The 20,527-nt window shown below is 48.0% G+C and overlaps 1 protein-coding gene across 9 annotated transcripts in view; it reads left to right on the top strand.

Moving 5' to 3' along the window:
* The window catches only part of ZBTB7C (zinc finger and BTB domain containing 7C), a 353,420-nt gene that overhangs the window by 264,596 nt on the left and 68,297 nt on the right, over positions 1 to 20,527 (top strand). The window contains exon 2 of one of the 9 annotated variants that reach the window (XM_057698334.1): positions 15,601 to 15,803. The exons of 7 other annotated variants lie outside the window; for them this stretch is intronic. The gene's annotated coding sequence lies outside the window, so the exon portion shown is untranslated. Of the gene's footprint in view, positions 1 to 15,600; positions 15,804 to 20,527 lie in introns of those variants that run through there. One more of the 9 variants, XM_057698338.1, reaches the window with a different exon arrangement.

Genomic DNA, 20,527 nt, shown 5'->3' with positions numbered 1-20,527 from the left:
TCAGGTGCCAGTATTCTTCGTATTCTCAACCTGGATGACAATGAGGCAATGGGAGGAAAAAAAATACCCTTTAGTACAAAGCCGTGGTTCTCAAAGTGTGGTCCCTGGACCGGCAGCATCATCACCTGGGAACTTGTTAGAAATGCAGGATCTCAGGCCCCCGCCCCAGACCTCCTGAATCAGACACTCTGGGGGTCGGACCCAGTGATCTGGGTTTTAACAAGCCTCTGAAGGAGGCATCGGGATTTTTTTTCTTTTGATCTTTATTGGAGTATAATAGCTTTACAATGTTGTGCAGTTTCCGCTGTACAACAAAGCGAATCAGCTGTATTTATATATATATCCCCATATCTCCTCCCTCTCGATCAACTCGATGATTGGTGATGACCTAGAAGGATGGCATAGGGAGGGTGGGAGGCATCTGGATTTTGAAAACCTGGCATGATAAAAGTAAATCTTTATTTTAAAAATACATTAAAAGATACATTTACTATAGAAAATCTTGAAAATTGGCAAAGTATGAAGAAGGATAAAGCATCATTAAATCTATCACTCAGAAATAACTCCGGTGAATGCTGTCAATATTTTGGTATATCTTCTTGCAACCTCTGTTAAAGCATATGTATATATTTTTAATTTACCCAAATTGGCTTATTCTGGACATTATACTGCTCTTATTATTTAGCATTTTAGCTGTGAGCACTTCCTAGTCATTCATAGAAAATCTCATTTTAATAGCTTCATATTATTCATTCATATTAATGTACCCTAAGAGCTATATATTTGGGTAGTTTCCAATTCTTCTTATTATAAATAGCACTAGAATGAACATCCTGGTTCCAAAAAGTCTGATTTTTTTAGGATAAAATGCTAAAAGAGGAATGATTAGGCAAAGACTAAATATTTTAGACCTCTTAGTGAACATTTTACTATTTTAAAAGTTTAAAAACATATGTATGTATTTGTAAAACATATGTCAAAAAAGTTAATAATTAACCCTATAAAAAGAGCTTCCATAAACCTTAAGAGAAAAACATACCTCTAAGTAGCATAAAAGGGAAAAAAGGAACTGACAGTTCCCAAATGTAGGACCACACATGGCAGATGGCCAATTCACATGGGAGGCAATGTTGAATCTCAACACTAGGGAAAAAACTCAAGATAAAGCTCCAAGATACCATCTTTTTTTTTTTTTTAACTCATCAATTTCACAAAGAAGAAAGAAAGGAAGGAAGGAAAGGAAGGAAGGAAGGAAGGAAGGAAGGAAGGAAGGAAGGAAGGAAGGAAGGAAGGAAGGAAAGAAAGAAAGAAGGAAAGAAAGAAGGAAAGAGAAAGAAAGAAAGAAAGAAGGAAAGAAGGAAAGAAAGAAAGAAAGGAAGAAGGGAAGGAATATAAATTGGTAGTGCCTTCTCGAGGAACATTTTGGTCTGTTTTGCTAAAGATTCATTCTACTTGGACAGCTCATTAAATGTCACAAAGTCTCCATCCACAGACAATGTTTCGTGGGCTGAAATGAGTGAGATATTTTGCTGTACAGTAAGAGCTGCCTCTGACTCAGGGCAGATGATCAGAGGTCCAGGCCCTGTTCTAAGTGCTTTGTTTCTGTTAACTTGTTGAACCTCACAACCGTTCAGTAAGGAATTATTTATTATTTTCGTTCCATAGATGAGAAAATGAGACCAGAGAGATCAAGTAACTTGCCTACGACCACACAGTGGGAAAGTGGCTGAGCTAGAATTGGAACCCATGAATCTCCTTCTGACATCTATGCCCTTACCCACCATGGCAGACTGCCTCTCAATACGGAAGAAACTGGGGGACTGGACGGTCCTCTTGTTTATTAGCTGGGCACTCGTTATTCCCTCTCCTTACCTTTTTTTAAAATTTATTTATTTATTTATTTATTATTTTTTGGCTGCGTTGGGTCTTCGTTGTTGCATGCGGGCTTTCTCTAGTTGTGGCATGTGGACTTCTCATTGAGATGGCTTCTCTTGCTGCAGAGCTCGGGCTCTAGGTGCACGGGCTCAGTAGGTGTGGCATACGGGCTTAGTTGCTCCGTGGCATGTGGGATCTTCCCTGACCAGGGATCACCAGGGAAGTCCCTCTCCTTACCTTTCATCTCCTGACCTCTGTTGTGGGTACTGTTTAGTCCTGCCTCTAAGACACTCTCTTCACTTTTGAAGCACCTGCATTTCAGATAATGCTAAGGAAAGACTTGTGATTTATAAAGAGCTGGAAAATTGCTTTGTCCATGAAGAGACTGGTATGTTCTGGTATAGCCTATTTTTCTCAAAAATGTACTTGCAGTTTCTATGGCTGTTGGATCCTTAGAGTGAGGGGAGGCTGCTGGCTAGATCCATAGCTCTAACCCCTCTCCAGGCCAGTTACATCACTGGAACCTTCACAAAGGTAAAAGTGAAGTTCTTTCCCTGGTCACAGCTTTTTGCTCGGGTGCCCAGGGGTACGCTGAGTGCCGTGGGGGATGCAAAATAATTAGAAAGTAGAGCTGCTGCCCTTGAAGAATGTAACACCCTTTGGGGCAGTTCAGACCTCCTCTCCCGACGTGACTGGGGAAGAACTGGAGGGACTGAGTGATGCAGGCCCTGTGCTTTCTCTGTTCAGATGTGAGCATCTGGTAGGGTTAAACCAGGAAGGCTTACTGGAGGAGGTGTCACCTGAACGGGGCCTTGAAGGATTTCAACAGCAACAGATAAAGAATGACAGAGGGAAACACACAGTGGTGGCAGGTTCAGGTATCCTCAGAAAGTCAGCATTTCAGTTTGGCTGGATTAGGGGAGAGACAGGATTCACCCAAACATGTAGGTAGGGACCCTATGGTGGAGGGCTTCGAGGGACAGGCTGAGGAGTGTGGGCTGTGTTTTCCTGGTCTTCATTCTTCATGTCCCTGTTCCCAGCACTGCCTGTGCCTAGGACCGGCTCACTGTTGTTCATAAGTGAACAAATAGCCGAATCGAGGAGATGATAGCAGACATTGAAGGCATTTGAGCTGGGAGTATCAGGATTAAAGTGAGGTTTTGGTGAGACATGTGTTGTCTCACCAAAGCTAAGGCTCTGTGGATATGAAGAGAAGTCCCGGGCAGGGTGGTGATAGATAAGGTGATGCCCTGTGGGAGGGAATTTTGAGGCACCAAGACTAGAAGAAGGCGACCTGCCAGTGCTGGCAGAGGCTGTGTCCCGTGGGAAGCCACTAGCAGGTGTGTGTCCATCCTGTTGCATCTGCAAGGATCTCTGGGGGAATGGCCACACCCCTGGGACCCTCCATCCCAGCCCTCCTCCACGGACTGTGGAGCTCCGATGGGTGTGGTTTTATACCGCAGACCTGGCCCTGGGTCCTGCCTGGGTCTCCGAGTGCTTGCTGGGCCATCTCTGTGAGGCAGCCTCTGAATGTCTGGGGCCTGGGACCTCTGGGTGGGCACGCGCAAGGACGCGGGCTGGGAGGAGAACTGGCAGAGCTATATGTGTGAGGGCCCCTGGCCAAGGGTGGTTGCTTGTGTTAGAAGAATTGGTTCCACCTGACAGGCAGGCTGAGTGCCCTGCCTGGGGTGGAGAGCAGGAGGGAGGGGCAGGGTAAAAGCAGACCTAGAGGCACCGAGGCCGCTGGGTCTCTGCCGTCCATCCCCCAGCACCGTCAGCTTCTCACTGTGTCACAGCAACGCATCAGGCAGTGAGAGGTCCGTGGGCACGTAAGGGGCTCACTTGATGGGCTAGGACCGAAGGTGGTACGCGCAGGACAGCAGCAGAGGTGAGGGGTCGGAGCAGGGACCCTCCGAGGCTCTGGCAAGTGGCAGGAATTAGGAGAGGCGCTGGCCCCGAGGGAGCGGCCCACGAGCCAGCCGAGGCTCTGCCCCTGGCCGGCTCCAGTGAGCTGCCTTAGAGACTGCGGGGCCAGTGAGAGAAGCAGCAGACTCCCCAGAGACTGGGGCAGAGCTGACTTCGGGCCTGACGACCTCTCCTTCCACGTGCCCTCAGGACTGAAGGGAGGAGGCAGCCTCAGGATCGTGTCTGGAAACAGTTGGTGTGGATAGAAGGGAGGCTTTATGAAAGCCACCGCTGTGAGCTTCTGGGAAGAAGCTACTGAGAAATCTTCATATTTTCATTTATTCCTTGAACAAACACGTAGAGCAGGCACTGTTTGCCAGAGTCCAACGATAAACTAGCCTCTATTGCTGCCCTCAAGGAGCTTGCCGCCTAGTGGGAGAGGCAGCAGGGATCGTGCAGACACCGGACTTCTGAGCCTGACTGCTCCTTGACCACGGCGGGGGTCTCCGGCCTGCCAGGAACTAGGACGCCAGGGTCTGTGCAGCTGTCCAATCAGGGTGCAGGGCGGTGGACTCTTTTCTTTACATTTTTCTTTTTATGTAATGTAGCATTTGATACACGCCGAAGAATCTCTCTCATATGTATGTAGGTTGTAAAGAGGAATAAAGTAAACTCCTGTGAACTCATCTCTCAGTTTCAGAAATAGAATGTGACCCAAAGGATTAAGTCTCCTTGGTCTCTCTCCCCTGCGGCATCCCCTTCTTTTCTCCCAGAAGCAAACATTATCCTGAATTGTGGGTGCATCATTGCCTTGCTTTCCCGATGGTCTTCCTGCTTATATAGGACTCGACAAATTGTTGCAGTTCCTCAAAAAGTTAAAGGTAGAATTACCGTATGACGCAGCAATTCTGCTCCTTGGTATATATCCAAAAGAATTGAAAACGGGGACTCAAACAGATACTTGTGCATAAATGTTGATAGCATTATTTCCAACAGCTGAAAGAGGGAAGCAACGAAGTGTCCATTAACAGATGCACTGGTAAAATATATACATTTGGATTGTTTTGTTTGTGTATATGTCTGTGTATATGTGTGTGTATATACACATTTCGTATATATATTTCAGCAATACAAAGAATGAAGTTCTAATGCATGCTTAGCATGCACGAACCTTGAAGATATTACACTACATGAGACAAACCAATGACAAATACTGTAGGAATCCACTTACATGAAACACCTAGAATAAGCAAGTTCATAAACTCAGAGAGTAGATTAGGGGTTCCCAGGGGCTGCGTGGAGCGGGGAATAGGGCGTTATTGCTTAATGCGTACAGAGTTTCTTTTTGGGGTGATGAAAAGGTTTTAGAAATAGTGGTGACGTTTGCACAATATTGTGAATGTACCTAATGCCACTGAACTGTACACTCAGAAATGGTTAAAGTGGCCAATTTTATGTTATATATATTTGTCCACAACTTAGAAAAGAAGTTATTGGTAGTTTTGCGAGTATTTGAACTTTACATAAATGAAATCAGACTGTAAGTCTTCTGCGATTGCTTCTCTCACTCAATATTATGTTTCTATGATGCATCCCCGTGGATGCAGCTGGCTGTAGTTCATGCATTTTCACCACTGAATAGTATTCTGTGGTATGAATACACCGCAACCTATTTATCCAGTTTCGGGTAGGTGACACTGAAGATGTTTGCAGGTTTTTCTATTAATAGCAATGTTTCTGAGAACATGCTGTCACGTGTCTCCTGGAGCATGTGTCCAGGAGTTTCTCTGTGCTCTACCTCTAGGGGTGGGATTGCTGGGTCAGAGGGCCTGTTCATGTTCAACTTTATAAAATGATGCCAAATTGTGTTCCGGAGAGGTCGTACCCATTTTCACTCTCCCAGTTGTCCATCAGTTTCTAGTTGCCCCACGTCCTCCCCGATAGAGGACGAGCTACTTTTCCTGAGCTCCTTTTTTCTTGAGCTCCTTTCCTGCCCAATATTCCTGCCACCTGTAAGTTTACCACCAGACCCACCTGTATGAGATCAATCCCAGGACTATGATGACTACCGTCAAGGACAGAATTACTGCCTTTAGATCGCCAGGTGATGGAGCTCAGGATCTCAAAAGTAGAAAGGGCCTTTCATGGGACAACAGAACCCTCACTTTACAGACAAGTAAACAGAGACCCAGAGCGAAGGGGCTTGGCCTGGCAACGTTTCCACACCACCCCGTACACTGGTGAGCAGCCTACTTTCTGGTACGGCCCCTAATGACGGGACGGGAGCACAACTTGCAGAGGGAGCCGGCAGAGCAGGTTGTCCTGATATCGCTGGGGCTGTGTTTACACCACCAGCAGCCAAAATGCAACTTGAGACAGAATCTGTGTTGAGGGCTGGGTTTGAGGATAAGATGAGTTCATCATTTGCGTATGTTCTGTTTCTGAGATTCTGGGAGAAATCCTAGACCTGTGGATTTGCATGGCTTGCCCCTTGACTTTGAGCCAAGTGAAAATAGCCGCACCCTAGGTCATGAGGTAGCCCCCGATTGAAGGTGAGCTGCGGCACTTCCTGCCCCTTGCCTCCTACCAGCCCTGTGGGACAGAGTGAGTTCCAGAGGGGCGCTCCAGTCCAACCTGGTTCTGAAACCAATTTAACCTCAATTATCCCCTGTCGAGTTATCTTCTTGCCTTGTCTCTGGCTTTCCCAACGACTAACCTTGAGCGCTCTTCCTTGCATCTGGGGATTTTTGCTTTTCCATGTCCATCCACAGCCCTGGGAAGAGAAGCAGATCAGAGAGGATTATCTCCACTTAGCAAATGAGAAAACTGAGGCTTGGAAAGGACCACTGCGGTTAGTTGGTGTCACAGATGGGTCCACTGGCCAGCAGGTCCAGGGCCTTTCCTCTTATGTCACACTCCTGTCCACAACAAAATGCCCAGTCACAGGACTACAGGAAGCACACCTTCAAGGATTACTCGAGGAATACCAGCCTATCAGCTTCCTGGTTTTGTGGGTGCAGATTTTCACCTAATGGACACTCAGGGTCAGGTGTCCACGTGTGTGGGCCACGTGTCGTCTGCACGGACACTTCCTGTCACCTTCCCTAAAACCCAAAGCACTAAACCCATTTAGCATTTGCGAAATCACACAATTATTACATTATTACATTTTGTGTAAAATTTTATTGTAAAATTTTATGTGTGTATATTACATAAACAACAGAAAGATGGGGGAGATCTTCTAAGTCCCACTACTTAGAAACGGATAAGAAACAGAGGATACTTAATTCTCTGTTTGGTATTCTGAGTATTTCCCTTTTTCTCTCAGTGTATACAAACACACACACGACAGGTTTCTGCACATACATTTCCCAAACATTTTTTTCTCAATCATCTATAATGATGTTCTTTTCCTGGAAAAAGCGTACATAATCTTAAACTTTTTAATTTTAAATGTAACACATGTCCATTATTGTTGAGAGAGTGAGCGAGACCGGGGTGGGGGGGTGTGGAGGAAGGGAGGAAGAAAGAAAATAAGGGAAAGAAAATCAAACTATTGTAATTCTCCCACTGCATGTTATTACTATAAATTTATATCACCCCAGATAGTTTTCTGTGAACATATATTTTATTAAACAAATTGGAATCTTTCTGTGCAACACTATTTGTACATGTCACCACATAGCATATTTCCATGTCAGTAAAATACTTATCCGTACTATTTTAATGATTACACGTCATGTCATTGTATAAATGTACAATCACATATTTTATTTAACCTTTTCTCGTTGGACATTTAAAATTTCTTCCACAGCCTAACAATACCAAGATTAATATTAAGTAATAAAACCATTGCACATACTTAACTATTAGGATAAACAATGAGAAGTAGAATTGCTGGTTAGAAGAGAATGTACCTAATAATTTTAGGGCCCCAAATTGCTAACTTGCCTACCAAGAAAAATTGTGTATTTGTGTTTCCTCTCTTTTTCTTGATTGACTATGCCTGAGTTTCTTTTGTTATATATATATATATATATATATATATATATATATACACACACACACATACACACATACATACATATATATATATTGTTTTCTGTTTTGACAAGGTTGGTCTAAAAGTGAATGAGCGTGGGAAGTCCATCCGCAAGAAGGCCCCCTCCTCATCTGTCACATCTGAGGTTAAACAGAGCACACCTCCTGTACCCCCTTCCTGCCAACCCCCACCCAGGGCTTCCCCTCTCTGCCTCCCTCCCCTGGACAGTCACGACAGGATCACAGCAGTCCTGGGTGGTAGCTCACCTTGGGGTACCAAATATTTAGAAAAGGGGAAAAATGCCGTCCAAGGACTCTTTTGAAGTTTCATATTGACTTTTTAATCCTGAAAATAACTGTTAATTTCACAAATGCTATATAAATTTATTCTACTCCTTGGAGAAAAGTAAAGCTAAGTCCCTGTTGACATGTCCTCCGATCCAAATATTCCATTTCATATCCATGTTGGACTTTTACGATTTGATGAAGCTGGGCTTGTTTTCTGTGTGAACTCAAATTCACTTATGTTCGGTGAGCACCTGTCCCGGGGCGGTGAGAGGGGCTTGGGTGGGGGTGGGGAGACACAGGTGTGAGTCCGCCGCAGTCTTAGCCTTGGGGTGGGAGTAGGGGAGACAGACAGACCCAGACACCTACGATCAGTTTAGGAGGGAAGGGTGCACATAAGAGAGGCATCCTTGTGTCTCGCAGGAGGGGATTGATGAGCCGCCAGCAGTGCCTGGTTTCCCCCCGGACAGCTCACGCCGACCTCGGCACGGCTCTAATTGTCAGAAAGTTATTCTGTGAAACTCAAATCGAACCTCACACAGCGTGCCCGTTGATCCTAGTGCTGTCCGTGGAGCAATGAAATAGGCCTAACTTCTCTCCCGCCTGACAGCCCCATCAGGTTACTAATAACAGCTGTACTGTGCTGCTTCCCCCCGCCCCGTCCAGCATCCCCTTCTCCATCCTGGACCCCCTCCTTGGGCTTCCTGTCCGAGCGCGCCCTGCCCAGGACAGGACCCGCTGGCACAGGTAGACCCCGGCTTTGGCGGCCAGGCGGGTGGCTACAGGTGTTCTCCGGCTGTGTGGCTAGGGGTGGCGGTCCCCCGCACCCACCCTGGAGAAGAAAGGCATTCAGAGTCGTGTATTCTAGGAGGGCCAGACGATGAAGCAAACGAAATCTCAGGGGTTCTGACGGGAAAAAGGAGTGATTAAGAATCGTAATTAATAATTTGACGCAGACAACGAGCCTGACAGCAAGGAGCCGCCTGGCACAATTGTTTCATGGGTTTTGCCTTATTATCAGCCTCATAACTTAAGCCTTCCTCTAGATGCACTAATTAGGTAATTAGCTCCCTAAAGAGCATGCCTCTTAAAAATGCACTGCAGGCTGGAGAAGAGGTGCCAGCAACGGAGAGGCTTTTAGAGCGCTGCTCTTCAAACCAGGTGAAGGGACAGGGCAGCCAGGGCGTGGGCGGCAAGTACAGACATGGTCAAGGAAGTCTCAGGGCATCCCCCCTCTGGTCAGTGTGGTATAGGACTGTGTTGGGCCCAAGATCTGTGTGTAAAAGACCCACAATAAATGATTGCACTTGTCCTGGTGAGACAATAATACTGTGCCCGTGGGTGATTTGGTGATGGCGAGGACGGTGAGGGTGATTATAAGCTCGGTAAAACAGAATATAGAATACAAAAGATCACAAGCTGAAATGAAGGCTCTGTGGTCGCTCCCACCAACTGCTTTCCGTGCGCCTGTAGTCAAGTCACTTCACCTCTCTGTGCCTCAGTCTTCCAGTCTGTGAAGTGGGGCCATCCCTCCAGCCTGCAGTTTGGGGCTGAGTGGTCTGTGCCCCTTCAGCACCACGGGTTTCTCTGAGAACCATCCCCACTGCTGGTGAGTGAGGCCCACGGAACATGTGGGGAATGGGAGGCCATCAGGTTCCTGAGTCCCGGGGGGAGGCGAGAGAAGTGTATGTGGAAAGGTGGCTGAGTCATTCTCCCAACAAGAAGGCACTTCTTGTTCTTTTCTAAAAATAGAGTATTTTTTCCTTTTTCAATAAGTGACATTTATTTGCGTCTGTGATAATACGAACGCATGCTTGGTATAGAGCGTTTAGAAAACATACATCCACCGTCGCGGTCCGGCTCCTCCTTGGCTTGTCCCGGCTCTGCCTCAGACACACGTCCACCCATCCTTTGCCCGTGGTCCCCCCGCTCTTCCCTGCGTGCTCTCCTTGTGTGTGTTTTTGGTGCAACGCAGCGGTGATTGCACTGTTTACAGTTTCACATCTGCCTTTTTACTTACCTTCATGGGCATTTTCAAGCCCCCTCTGGATCTTTCCAATTCTAGAAAGGGAAGGAGCCCTCCCTCTAGGGGCACACGGTCCAGGTGTCCAAAACTGGGAAACTAAGGGTAGGGCCGGGCCAGCTGGCTGGGGTTCCTCTGCGCGGGAGCTGAGGCTGCTGCCCCCTTGTCCCCTTGCGTTCTCCTCTGGGCCTCCTTCCACCTGTGACAGCCACCTCCCACCTGGGTTCCCAGCAGTGCCCCAAGGCCATTGCCGAGGATGCTACCCCTCACCTCACCCCCTGCTCGGAACTGTGTGGCCTTCCCTCTCCGAGCTCTTCTCCTCCAAGAAGTCTCTCTACTCCAGAGAGAAACATCTGAGAAACATCTCCTGCCTTTGAGGGCTTTGTCTAGCTGAAGCGTCCTGCCCTCCCCCCACCAATGCTCCCCTCTCCCTTTTTTTTATACACAATTTCAGAGACATTTAACAACTCTGATAATTCTCTGGTGCCATGGCAAGGAGCACGTTCACAGTCACTGAGCACAGAGACGGTGGGACAGGACAGAGAGCAGGACAAAAAGGGTGGAAGGCCCTGCCCTCAGAGTGCAGCCTGTGCTAGGCCACCACCATTTGGATCACAGCGTCAGGCCTCGATAAACACAGCATACAAGTCCCAGTGCCTCGGTTTCCCAGGGCGCCAGCCTGGGGGCTCATTCTGGCATCTCTCCAGGAGCGCCTCCTCATTTGCCACTGCTGGCCTGCCCACTCGCCTTCCTGCTCTGACCCTGGCTTCCTTTAACTTGCCAGCATTTGTGAGCAGCTGGCCCTGCTACAGAGAAGAAAATGCACAGGGCAGCGAGCAAGGGAACCCGTGGTCTGGCCCACCTGTTCCAGACGTACTATGGACAAGTCCTCCTCTCTCTGTGCCTCAGTATCCTCAACTATAAAATGGGTTCGTTAGGGTGGGTGAACCTTGAGGTCTGTGCAGCTCTGCCTTTCCCCAAATCTCCCCTCTCTTGGGTTCTCAAGCTGGGAAAACATCCCCCTTATATATGTCCTGCTCCCTTTGACCTAATGTTCCTGCTAAGCTAGGCTACCTCCTTGCACTTACACCTCTAAAATGTTCACTGCAGGTTTCTGAAACCTCAACCATTTCTTATTTCCTACTTTCCTACTCCAGGTTTCCCCTGCATGAGAAAACTCCAAGCCCTAGAGTCTTACTGCTACTGTTCCTGGGTGCTTCACCCCGAAGGGCACCCCACTGCTACCGTCAGGTGGGAAGGGCATAGACTCTGGAGTCAGACACCTGTGACCCTGTGCAAGTAACTTCACTCTTCTAGTCTCAGATGTACTCAAAGGAATGACTTTCTAATGGTGGAATTTCATATGGTCTAACAAATATTTGAGGGAAAGGTTTCGTCTTTATGAGGGAGGAAAGAAGAGGTGACATTTGTTTGGGAATAAAATAAAACCCTAGGACCTTCACTGGGCACCTGTAGAGTTTTCTGAGGCTCCATCTCAGCATCTGAGCATCTTAAGCTCCAGGGATGAGCCTAGATCCATCCTTATTTGAAAACAACCCCCCAGGGGGAAAGGGGATGCTGTCCAGGAGGGCTCCCACGTCAGTGCTGACTGTGACTTGCTTGCTGGGAGCACCCTAATGGCCAGGAGCAGCACAGGCCCTGCCCAGCACCCTGGGTTCTGCCCAGCCCAGCCTCTGGGCCTGCCTCTGGCCTTTGCCCAAGCTGCACTTATCTCCAGAAATATCTCCAGGCTCCTCTTTCCCTCTCAGCTGCCTGAAAGGTGTTGGCGACCTCCAGGAATCTTTTCAGGGAGCCCCCTGTGCAAAGGTCTCCTGGCTTTGCTGTGTCAGTGCCTTTTCTCCCCTGATTCTCAGCCTGCCCCTCCCTCTTCCTTCTTTCCTCCTCCCCCACCCTTTTCCCACCTCTCCTCTCCTCCCCTCCTCCCTGGCCTTTCTCCCAACCTCCCCTCCTCCCTCTCCTGACCCTTCCTCCCCCTTTCTCTCCAAAGCTGCCTCCCCACATTCTCCACCTCTCCTCCCTCCCTCGCTCCTATCCCTTTGGTAAACTTTGCATCCTGGTATTTAAATCTCCACTCATTTCCTGGTTCAGCTGAGGCTCTGATTCCAATTATATCACCTTCATCCTTGCAAACAGACAATTCCGGGCAGTCTGACTGCTTGCTGAGCCCGCTTATATAACCGTTTCCCCCCTCCTCCCTTGCCCTTCCCTGGGTCCCTGCAATCTGAGCCATCTGGAGGTGGGCAACCAGAGAGGTCCTGTCCCCCCACCCTGTCCTCCGACCCTGCTCCACATCCCCTTTCCCTGGTTCTTCATAATGCCACAGTGATTTGTTCCAAACTGGTGGGTCTCTGGGTGGAGCCAAATACCCATCTCCACAGATTGCCTGGGGGAAGTTTAAAGTGTACAGTGTGATAGGTTTTGCCAGGGAAAGCATCCCCACAATCAGGAGTGAGCAAAGCCATTAGCTCCCAGGAACCTCCAGCCCCTGGCAGCCCTCCCTCCTGCTCTCCTCAGGCTCCCCCCCGCCCCCCAATCTGGGGACTAGTTCTCCGTGCAAGCCTCCTTTAGGGGTTGCAGCTTCTTGCTTGTGTCGCCTTCTTCTCATCCCCCTCCGGTAACCCCCCCTCATGATAACAGGGTTTCCGCCCCTTGTTTCTTATTACAGCTGCTCTCTCTGCCGTGCTGGCCTCGCAGGGCTGCCTTGCCCGCCTGTGTCCACATCTGGGATTCTTCGGTTTAAGTATTGCCCTCTTCCTCTCGTTGCCACTTTTGGAAACGCAAGGCCCCCTGGGAGGAGGTGCACATTAAGTCTGTACCACCTGGAGACAGAGGAGCTTGTCCGGTGCTTTCTGAAGGTGAGATGCTGGGCAGAGGAGAGGATTCTGTCACAGTTCAGGAAAGCCTAGGAGGGAGGAGGCCAGCCAGAGTCATTCAGCCCCCCAGCTGTGGGGGCTGTGGGGCAGGGACTGCCACCAAAGCCGAGGTGGGGCAGAGGAGCAAGCAGCTTCCTGCTGCCCTGTGCCTGGCCCCGTGCCCTCCTGGCTTACACGCAGCAGCCTTGCCATTCTGGGAAACATTTCTCATTTTTCCATAGCCTGGTCCAGGTCACAGGATGCTATCAGGATTTTTATTAGTATCATTATTTGGTTCTAAAATATGACCCTAGAAAGAATATTCCAATTGAGTTCTTAATTCGAGGAACCTTCTAAATTAGCAGTAGAGCTGTACAGGAAGGCTCATGACGTCAGGTACACTGGGGCCATCCTGTACTGGCTTGCGACCACCGGAGCTGGTGGTTAAATTTTAGGAATTTTGTAACCAGTTGTTCAACACAGCCATCACTGAAATTGGCCATGGTAGGAGTATTTACACCATGGAAATCAGCAAAGTCTACACATCAGGGCCCCCCACATCCCTCTTTTGTTCTGGAAAGCCGGTTGTTAAAGCTTTCCTAGCACACCACTGATGGGGCTGGAAGAAACCTTGGGGATCCCAGGGATGATACTTCCTTACCCAGCCCTGGAGCAGTACCTCCTCAGGGGCATTTGGAAAGTGTTTACAGGGCGCTTGTTTGGTGTTGTCCCGCTGGGGGGGAACTATAGTATTAAAGGGGTCAGGGCTGGGACTTCCCTGGTGGTGCAGTGGTTAAGAATTCACCTGCCAATGGAGGGGACATGGGTTTGAGCCCTGGGCCAGGAAGATCCCACATGCCACGGAGCAACTAAGCTGATGTGCCACAACTACTGAGCCTGCGCTCTAGAGCCTGTGAGCCACAACTATTGAGCCCACGTGCCACAGCTACTGAAGCCTGTGCACCTAGAGCCTGTGCTTTGCAACAAGAGAAGCCACCGCAATGAGAAGCCCGTGCACCACAACTAAGAGTAGCCCCCACTCACCACAACTAGAGAAAGCCCACATGCAGCAACGAAGACCCAACACAGCCAATAAATAAATAAATAAATTAATTAATTAATTAATAATAATTTTTAAGAGGGGGGTCAGGGCCATGGACCCTGTGTGTCCTGCAAGGCCTGGTGCAATCCCACATGCCCCCAGATTGTATTGAGATACAACAGCTCCTTTGTAGAGAGGCACTAAGATTCCTTGCCAGCTCCTGTCTTGGTAAAGGAGGTCCCATCAGAGTGTATCAGGCTCCATGTGTGGGGTGGTGAAGATGAACAGTTCTCAGCTCTGCCTTCCCGTGGGCCTGAGATCACTTGGCTGTGTGAATGTCTGCCCTGGGCACGGGAACCAAGGTTGCCCATATCTTAAGTCCCATTCCAGACTCTTCCCATGTCAGCGGAATTGGGGGCCAGAAAGGAGGACATGTCTTCTAAGAAAAGACCAGAAGTGAAGCAGAAAGGGGCATATAGCCTTTGTAAACACTCTCGACACCTTTTAGCCCCACAGGAGCGAGTCACCCAACTGGAGCACATCTCCTGCAGGGCCACAGACACATTTATCAATGGGATACCAGCCACAGCAGGCACTAGGGGAGGGTGGCGCTAGCAACCGAGGCTGAATTATCCCAAGACAGCCGGGTGTGAGCTCTTCTATAAGCCCCACACCTCACCATCCTGAGCTGCAGGGCTTGCCTGCCCAGGGCCCAGGAGGCACCGCAGTGTACCCTGGCATTGCACAGCGCATCCACACCCTGCTGGGCCAACCCCCTCACTTCCACCTGGGGAATGGCCCACCCAGGGAAACCTGAAGCTTGCTGCCTGTTGGAAGATGGACCTGCGAGGGCACTGAGGTCCCTGTGTTGCTGGCCTCTCTTGCATCCTTATAGCAAATAACTAAGAAAGAGAAAGGATCTTCTATTACAGCTAACAATTACCAGGGGCCTTCTATATGCCTTTTATATGCTAGGCACTGGCTGGATTTTATACGTGTATGTATTTCACATAGCATGCGATTTACCCATTAAACATGTACAATTCAAAGTTGTTAGTATATTCACAGAATTGTACAACCATCACCACAATCATTTGTAGTACGCATCCATCACCTTAAAAAGAAACCTTATACCTATTAGCAGTCACTCCCCATTTTCCCCTACAGCTCCTGGCAACCGCGAATCTACTTTCTGTCTCTGTAGATTTGCTAGTTCTGGATATTTCGCAAATATGGAATCATGCAATATGTGGTCCATGGTGACTGGCTTCTTTCACTTAGTATGATGTTTTCAGAGTACTTCCATGTTGTAGCATGTGCCAGTGCTCCATTCCTTTTGATTGCCAAATCACACTCCCGTGTATGGATCTACTACATTTTGATATTCAGCCATCAATTGATGGACATCTGGGTTGTTTCCACTTTGGGGCGCCTATGAACATTCGCATACAGGTTTTTATGTGGACAAGTGTTTTCATTGCTCTTGTGTGTATACCTAGGAGTGGAATTGCTTGGTCATGTGATAACTTTACATATATTTTTATCAACTTGTCCAGCTTGCCAAGGAAGCCATTATTATCCTTGTTTTAGGGATAAAGGAGGCAAGGTTCTGAAAAGTAAAGAAATTGCCCAAGACCACAGAGCAGAGGATTTGGGGCTGGATTCAACCCAGGTTGCGTGACCCTCTCCTGTGCCGGGATCTGCGTGCTGCTGGGTCAGAATCTCCTGCATCCCAGCAAATTTCTCATCTCTCAACTCGGTAAACCGTGATCCTTTCCTCTTTGCCAGAGGCCTTGGTTGTTGATGGTGTCTTTGTTGTTTTTCTATGAATCTTTGCCTTCCTGGAGGGGCCAGACTGGACATCTCATTTCTCTTTCTGGCAATGTGCTTTTCTGACCTTTGGAAGTCTTGGGGCTGGCCTGTGACCCACTAGGACCCTGGCATTTTCTTCTCCTGTATATACATACAACCAGGTCTTCCCTGTCTTATGTTTGTCTTTCCTGCCTCTCTTCTGTATAAATGTAATCAGTTGAATTGGGTTCTGATATAAAACTAAACAATGGTGCTGTGAATTTGCCCCCCTTTTGAAAAGCTGCCATCCCTTCTCCACATGCCCCCTTTCACGTGTTTTGCGCTGGTCTAGTGAGGAAGGAGGACTGTGTGGGATGCGAATGCAGGGCAGCCCTGGGCCCTGCCTACCCTCATCTTCCACGGACACATCGCACTCCTTGCTGGCAAACCTCTGTCTGCTTAGGTCATCCTATGCTACTTTCCTGCTTCTGATAACCATTCTCAGCTGTGTTTGGAGTAAAGCAGTTACCATGCATGATATCAAGCTCTATCTACTTATCCAGGAAGAGTAGGTTACTCACCTTTCCAGCCAGTATTTACTGAGCATCTACTAGGCTGAAATGTTGTGCCTTTACCATTCATGCATATCTTTTTGATGATGTGGTGATAATAACCATGGAAACAGTGTCCTGTTGTCACCTTTTGCCATCCTACGGTTTGATGGTAGATTTTAGGATTTTCTTCAATGCTTCAAAGTCAGAAGTTGTCAGTGTCAGAAGCTTTCTTTTAAGTTGTTTTTTAAAGGCCGTCTTTTTAAGCCCACCTCTTGATTTTTTTTTTTTTTTTTTTTTTTTTTTTTGTCAAAATAGGAGCTACCTGTTGGCAAGTTTCTTATTTGAGGAGGATCTCCTGGTATTAGAGACATACCCCGAGACAAGCAGCTGGTGGTTATCTGGGGCTTCCATGGCCAGGGGTGTCAGTTATGCGGAAGGAGGGAACCAGCTGCTCCCAGATGGCTTGGTGTGGTGGGAAATTTGTCAACATGTTTGCTGGGTCATCTGGGACTCAGTTGTGTTTAGAATGAGCAAAGGGCCAGACGGTCAAGCTTCAAATATATGCTGAGCCCTTACCTACAATGTGCCCCATTTGGGTGGTAGCACTCACAAGCTCTAACCTGGAACAAGTTGCTTCGCTTCTCTCTGTCTCAATTTCCTCATCTGTAAAATGGGCATATTAGTAGCATCTACTTAGTGGGGGTTGTAAGTGTTAAATGAATTATTATGTGTAAAATGCTTAGAACAGTGCCTGGCACAGAGTAAGTGCTCGGTAACAGTTAGCTGCTTGGAAAACCAAAGCTTAAACCTGTTCTGTCCAATACGGTCGTCTCTACCACAGGTGGCTCTGGAACACTTGAAATGTAGTCCAAATTGAGAGGAGCTGGAAGTGTAAGACTCAGTGTGAAAAGAAGAATGTAAAACAGATCCTTAACCATTTAAAAAATATTGACCACATGTTGAAATGATAATATTTTGGATATGTTGATATTTAAACATGTCCTTAAAATGACCTGTTTATTTTTACTGTTTCAATGTGTCTACTAGAAAATTTTAAATTACACACATGTCCTGTATCTGTGGCTCACATAGGACTGTGCTGGTCTAGATCAGTAACAAGTAGCCAACGATGACTCCGAATCTTGAGACTTCTGTCTGAGAATGCCCAGTGTCGAATCAGGTGCTGCCAGGCAGCTCTGAGAACGCCTGTTGTAGGAGACCCGAGGAGGAGGAAATGGGCTCAGAGAGGCCAGGGACGGGGCGGGACTGCAGACCGCCTCCTTCCCCACGTAGCAAGGAGGAGGCCAAGAGCAGAGGAGCTTCCAGGCCAAGGACACCGTGCACCAAGGTGTGGCGACAGATCAGAAAGCTCTGAAATGATGCACAAGGAGGCCAGAACGCCTGGTGACCTGCCTTCCCCCATCTGGGCCAGGGTGGCGGTGCCTGTCCCCCCCCTCCACAGCAGGGCCCTCCTCCGGATCAGGTTCCCAGACTTGCTCATCTGCATCCTCCTTCCAGGGCTCAGGCTTGATTTGCGGCCTTGTTTTCCAAAGGCAAGCCTGCCTCCCCTTCCCCCAGTCCCCAGGGGGTTGCTTCAGCCTCCATTACCAAACCCTGTGACAAGAAATGCGGCCCCCTTATTAAAATAATGTAATGTCTAACTAAAATAGAAACCCCAGATAACAGTTTTTGATGTTTTAATGACTGGGCTCATTAGACAGACTTCCCACTTAAAGTGTCTGTCTAGCAATTAAGGCTAAAAAAATCATAAATGATGACCACACCTTCTGTGGCTTAATGGTTACTCTGAAGGCTGGTCTTATTATCTCGGTGATACAGTCTGTGATAAAAAAGAATTTAAGATACTCTCCCAAGATTTATTTCCCCATTAGCAAGCTGGAGGAGGAAGGTTAAGAGTACTCTTAAGGTCAGAACTGGAAAGGGAGCGGGTGAATAATAAGATGCCTTGAATTTCCCTCCCGCAGAACCAGCCTCCCCCTCACCCCGTAGGGAGGTCGTGCACACAGAGGGGTTTAACTTTTGCCTGTCACAGGCAAGTCTGTGAATTGTTACTCCAAGTGACCCCAAGCAGTTTATTTAGTTAATTGTCAAAAGCATGCAGGCTGAACTGTAGAATCACCTACTTTCATGTAAATTATTTTCCATCCTAATCTGCTGACGATGGAGGAAAAGTGAAAAAAGGGAAGGCTTGATGAGAAAAACCTGGGAGAACGCGTCCAACTCCTTCAAACCAAATGTCCCTCATGTGGGGGGCTGCTGATGGGAAAAGAGAGAAGGAAATCACCACTGAAAAGTTTACTGTTGCCAAAGAGTTGGTGGGGAGTGCCTGGGGGCTCAGACTTCCAAGGAGGAACTTGAGAAGGGCTGCAGCCCCGCAGCTTAAAGGAGACACAAATGATTTAAAAGTGAATTGTGTTACAAGTTGGTATGGGAGGGGACAACTTTAGCCTTTTATTAGGCTTGTCTTAGGTGATGAATGATATTTGGGGACAGAGGCCATTAACAGAGCCATTGTACCTGTGCTAGTGGAATGGAAAGGCTGCCAGCTGCCTGAGATTGAACAGCAGAGATAACCAGGCTCCTTATCAGAGGGGCCGCCTTAATTCCCACCCCCCACCCCAGCCAGCAGGAGGGGTCCGTCGGGCTGTACTCCGCCAGTTCATTTTTAGGAATCACATTTAATCACCAAACTTGCCCAGTCCCTCAGCCGGATCTGTCACCCCGCAACCTCTCCTGCCCCTCTGGTAGAACCAGTAGGCTTGGGGATTTTTGAAGGTGTGTATGGGGAAAGAGGGGGTCCTGGGCAGTCATGAAGTTCAAGCCAAAGCCAGAGTGAGAGTGGAGTCCATTTAAATGCTCTATGAGGTGGCAATGGGGAAAGCCCAGAGGGCCAGTGGTAAGACATGCAAGGGGTGTTCTTTCAAAGACTTTGAACACGTGACCATTATTTATGAAGCATCTATTCTGGGCCAGGCATCCAGCTAGGATAAATTGTATGAAAGATGAGACAGCATTCTTCACATTTATTTTTCTTTGGAGAATACTCAACCCCCCTTCCCCAAACCACTTATTGGAGTGGGGTTTCCATTTACTGTAGGACCTGTGTGGTAATTAAAAAAGCATTTTATAGGCACTTAGTTATTCCTGGCAGCAATCCTATGCAAAGGATAGCTGTTGTTAATCCCATGTTATTGATAAGGTAACTGAGGCAGAGTGTGATAGGACTTTTTGGGTGCAAGTGAGAGAAAACCCAACTCAAACTGAAGTGAAACAGGATGTGCATAGGTAATGATCCCTGGCTAGGGTCAGATGCAGATACCCCTGCACCCAGGCTCAACAAACTCAGGACATGGGTTTCTTTGTCTCCTGGCTCCACTTCCCACATGGATTGGCTTAATTCTCAGGTCTGCAAGGTGGCAAGATGGCAGCAGTAGGGACAGCGTCCTGGCTTCTCCAGCTCAAGCCTGATAGGAAAAAGAAAACACTTGTTGCTGGTTGTTAAAGACAAAGCCTTAGGTTTCACACTAATTGAGCCTGATTGGCTGTCTTAAGTCATGTGTCCATCCCTGAACCAATCCCCGTAGGCAGAGCATAGAACTCACTGATTGGCTTATGCCTGGTCACATGCTACTCCCAGAAACCAGATATGGAATCAACCTCCACTACATGGACCAGAGTGAGAGCCAGGAATCCACAAAAGAAAATCAGAAGCTGTGGATTAAAAAGGGAGATGGGTTCTGGGAAGCCAAAGCACAGAATTTCACTAGAGACAGTGCACTGGTAACAAAGCCAGGCCTGCACACCAAGACCATGCGAGTCTTTTGGTCCTCTGCCAGGTCCCACAGGGAACTGGGAAGCAGTAGAAGAACAAGCATGTGGCTGTGGCAAAGGCCAACTTTTGGCTTTGGTTAGTATCCCTTTCCTAAGCAGATCTTTCCAGAGCATCCTAAACAACAACAGTAACCAAAAAGGTATTCTGAGACCAAGAGACAGCCTGGTGAGGTGTGAATAGGAAGACCCCATACAGTGACTGACCGATAAAGGCTGCCCTTGTCATCCCTCACACCTGAAGTGCACCTGGACCATCTCTGACACTGTACAGTCACACCAATGTTCA

The sequence above is a fragment of the Hippopotamus amphibius genome, chromosome 11 (assembly GCF_030028045.1).
Source record: "Hippopotamus amphibius kiboko isolate mHipAmp2 chromosome 11, mHipAmp2.hap2, whole genome shotgun sequence".
Taxonomy (NCBI): Eukaryota; Metazoa; Chordata; class Mammalia; order Artiodactyla; family Hippopotamidae; genus Hippopotamus; species Hippopotamus amphibius.
This window is presented reverse-complemented; position numbering and strand designations above follow the sequence as displayed.